We start from the raw sequence: 4,883 nt of genomic DNA, 5'->3' as shown, positions 1-4,883 counted from the left end.
GGCCTGTTGAGCCTGGAGAAGAGAAGACTGAGAGTGGACCTTATCCATGTTTATCAATATCTAAAGGGCAGGTGTCAAGAGGATTGGGCCAGACTCTTTTCAGTGGTAGCCAGCGACAGGACAAGGGGCAACAGGTACAAGCTGGAACACAAGCGGTTCCACTTAAACATGAGGAAACATTTCTTTACTGTAAGGGTGACAGAGTACTGGGACAGGTTGCTCAGAGAGGTTGTGGACTCTCCTTCTCTGGAGATATTCAAAACCCAGATGGATGCAGTCCTGTTTAATTTGCTCTCAGCGAACCTTCTTTGGCAGGGGGGTTGGACTAGATGATCTCCAGAGGTCCCTTCCAATCCCTACCATTCTGTGATTCTGTAACCCTAATCCATATGTTCACTATATCCATGCAGGCAGCCTGGTTTTGATTCTCTCTCACTTTGCAGCAGGAAACATAGAGGTATTCCTAGGAAAGAGATTCATCTTCCTTATTTGCCTATTGCCATACACCATAGACAGAGATATGGCTAAGCCAAGACCCATCCTCATAACCAGGAGAATAAAGTCCTCTTGTACATAGTGCATAAGCTCTTCCTCCATAATTTCCAGTCTTGGTCTGTTTGTCCTTCAGGAGATAAAAAAGACAGACACTTGATGGGATTAATTTGGCCTCACACGTGGCCTGGATACTAAAATAAAAATAAGACATAGATTTAGCCAGAGTTTCTGTATTTCTTGAAAAGTAACTATGTACACTTTCTGGAGGATCCAGGAGAGACAATCAGACATTTCAAACTACCCTTGAGCCTCAGAGATCTTGAATTTTCAGAAGAGCAAAACACTTAACTATAACTGCTGTGTAAGTCTCCAACTACTTCAAAATATCCTTACTTTAGCTGGAACTCAATTAAGTAACAGAGTTTCACTGACTCATCTAATCATTTTCACTTTCCTAGTATGCAAAAGCTCTAAAAATGTTGCAGTTTTTGCTATAATATCAATCATAGAATGGTATGGGTTGGAAGGGACCTTAAAGATTATCTAGTTCCAACCCCCCTGCCATCAGCAGGGACACCTCCCACTCGAACAGGTTGCTCAAAGTTTCCTCTAACTTGGCTTTGAAAACTTCCAGGGAGGGGGCATCCGGAAGTTCTCTGTGCAACCTGTTCCAGTGTCTGTCCACCCTCACAGTAAATAATTTCTTCCTAATGTCTTATCTAAATCTAGTCTCTTCAAGTTTAAAGCCATTTCCCCTTGTTCTATCACTACCTGCCTTTTTAAAAAGTCCCTCTCCAGCTTTCTTGTAGGCCCCTTCATGTCCTGGAAGGCTGCTATAAGGTCTCTCCAGGGCCTTCTTTTCTCCAGACTGAACAGACCCAGCTCCCTCAGTTCTGGTGTTAATGAGTGTGTTTCCTGTATATGAGCATTACTAGAAACTATTATTATTACTTATTATACCCTTATGTTCTACATCTGTTCATTGTGCATTATTTTTAAGCAGACCACAGCAGTTATTATTCCACTGGTTAATTCATTTGGCTAACAAGCATCTAACCCCTACTATTCTAGACAATTAGTGAGTTGTGTTATCAGCCATAAAGATGAATAGAGAGAAACACCCATGAAGAAAACACATAGTTTAGCAAATATAAATAATAATAATAATACATATTTTAATCATTGTGATGTCTTCTTTTGAAAACAATGTATTTAAATTTAATTCTCCCACCTATTACAATCACAGTAATTCTGTCTCTGAGAAACATAGTGATGTGTAAGTTTGAGGGACTTGATCTAGATGTTGTTAACACATTATATTGTTGATGAAGTTCATTATAAACAGGCTGAATGATGACCAGCAAAATGCTCCTCAGGGTTTTTTTTTTTTTCAGAAAAAAAAAGGTTGGTTTTTGAGGGTTTTTTTTTGTTTGTTTATTTTTACGTCTGCTGGAAGCTTGTGTAATCCACCACAAACTTATAAACCAATGAATTATCTGGAACACAGACAGTGGAACTTCACACTGCTGGAGGACTGCTGCAGGTGTACTTTTGAAAAGATGAAGGACAGAGTCGTCTTGTCATTACAGTCTTTTACTACACATCCAAAAATCAGTGGTTAAATTTCAAGTCAAAATGTATCTGTATTACTTACAGACTAATCTTAAAATAAAACGCAACACCTGAAATATCAATTTTTCATCAGATGAAAGTGTTAGAACCCTGGTGCAGAGTCTGACTTGTTTTTCTTTGTCTTAGATAATATTTTCTCCTGCAGATTTGAATGACTCAATAGAACAAAACAAAGCTGATTGATAAATAATTTACAGGAGACTGAATAATCTTTAAAAATAATTTAACAACCTGCAACTTGAATGCTGAGACATTTTATTTGCTCGAATCTAGCTTATTAGATTTTATCCACTGTGTGTGTCGGAAAACTAAACCTGTTTATCAGTTTGGAGTATAAATGACCTTATATAAAGAAAAAACAGTAATTTTCCAAATAAGTAGTGAACAGCGATGTATCTCATGAAAGGTTTTTGATGACTTTTTTTTTTGTTTTTTCTTATGAATGGTCATCTGTTCCAAAAGGTACAGTGTGGGAACTTTACTAGATTGACATCCAAGATATTTTCCAAGAAAAATAAATCTAATTTTATTATATTTTTTTCCTGAATATATATTCAGAACAATGTAATACTGATTCTGGTTTTGTGTTCTCCCCTATTCCAAAAACATGCAAAAAATATTCAGCTCATTCTGTATGAAAAACAGACAAGAATAACATTAAGTTCACACTTTTATTTCTATTCCTATTTGTCTGTTTCATAAGAATTTATGACAAATTCCTTAGTGTTTCACCAAGACAAATTTCTTAAGTAGTTTCAAAGATTTTTTTTTTTTTAAATATATAGGCCACAAAGAGGAATTATTATTGTTGCTGGCTGTACATCAACAATAATATTCTGAGTCTTCCATATATATCATCAGCTGAGGACCTAAACTATTTAAACACTTTTCAGATATTTACCTCTGTCATACTGCAGGGAATGAATGAAGTTCATCAAGCTTTAACAAAAAGAAAGGTCCTACTGGCTTTATGCAGTTGAGATCTTGGGGATTAATGTGACTTATTCCCACTGTAACATAGCAAATTGACCCTTTTGTAAGTACAAATACAATTTAGAAGCCAAAAATTAGACAGTGCAAAAATCTTAGTGCTTTGTGAAGAATTTAGCAATGAAGAAAACAAGACAAACTGACATTGAAAGTGTCATCACAAAAATTTCACCTGATGTTAACATGTATTTCCAAATTAATATTTATTGTGTTAAAAAATAGTTATGCTACTTTCATATTTTAAGCCCATTTGAAGGTACTAAAATTATTAAGCAGAGAAAGTAGCAAGAATTTGCCTAAACTTATGGCCTTGACTAAACAATTTGTTTTTCAAAAGTCATGAATGCCTAGAAATGTTATGACTGTTAACACACCTGAAAATAAGACCACTTATTTAAGCATGTATGTGATAAAGCTCTAAGCACTTATGTTTGAGTACTCTTCATGGAAGTTCAAATAGACTGTACATTAATACATTACTGTACATAGATACATAGTCAAATAAACTGTACATTAATACATTACTACTGCCTATTTCTCACATAAATATGGTCTTACTGCAAGGATACTGTCATGGAGTTGCCAAAGTGATAAAGCTGTAAATGCAGTTTTGGTTTCCACAGTTCATAATGGGTCAAGAGCTTGCACATTAGGAGTTATTAATAAGTAACAGGCATATTGCTTTCATAACCTAGCCTTTCATTCTCTGTTATCTTTCATGGTGAAGGCATGGTATCAGTGTTATGATATCAAACATGACAATATCTGCATGCATGGGAGTCCTTTGGAATATCCTATCCATCACAACAGAAAGGTAACTTGAAGTGGGCTCCTTTGTGAAAGGTAGTGCTTGGTCTGAAGACCAGCACTTTTAACAGAATACTAAATGCTTGATATTTTTTTAATGAATCTAAAAACTGGTCTTCAAGTAGGCACCTCGAAAGTATTAAGGAAGAGAGAAGAATTGCAGAACGTCTTTTCCCATGGATATTTTCACTGTTAATGAATATTGCTCTTTTAACTTCTGCCTGCCAGTCTCTCTTTTTCCAGTTTTAGAGAGTTCAGGATCACAAAACATTTATTTGCATCATATAAATTCTTTAATAATCTACATTCATGTTTAGTCACCTTCTTTACCACATTTCTTTTCCTTTTTGTATGAGTAAGCTGGACATTAATGTTCTCAAGTATTCTGAAACCCTCCCCTTTGGGACAAAGACAAATTCAAAAAATGTTAAAATTTTTAAGATAGATTAAAAAATGAACATCTGGGTTTTGTCCCTCTCTCCCTCCCTATTATTTTTGTAATAACAGAATAGCTAAATCTTCAGTTTTATGATTGTATTCTTTCACCTCGATCTCTCATTACCCTATTAAGCAAGAAATTAAATACTTATTTGGAGACACTTAATTTAAAGAGTTATCCTTTTATTTGCTCTAATTGAGTTCCCAGATGCCAAATCAAATTTGTATTCCAAGTATCTACTTTGGCAGAATGCTGCATAATAAGATCCTTTTTATTTTTATATAAAAATGATATTTTTTTAAAATTCACTATTCTCATCATTCAGTAAACATATTTTCATTACAAGAGACAGAAATTTCAGTTTGTTCAGGGATCTGCTTGGCAAGATATAATGGGAAAGAACAAAGAGTCCCAGGGGAGTTGATTGGTCTTCAAGGAGATCTTTCTCAAAGTAAAAAATAAATAAATAAATAAATAAAAAATGGGAATTTCAAGGGAACATCACATTGGGACAGCAAGG

Source organism: Antrostomus carolinensis, unplaced genomic scaffold, assembly GCF_000700745.2.
Source record: "Antrostomus carolinensis isolate BGI_N321 unplaced genomic scaffold, ASM70074v2 scaffold15703, whole genome shotgun sequence".
NCBI classification, from domain to species: domain Eukaryota; kingdom Metazoa; phylum Chordata; class Aves; order Caprimulgiformes; family Caprimulgidae; genus Antrostomus; species Antrostomus carolinensis.
Note: the sequence above shows the minus strand (reverse complement) of the source record.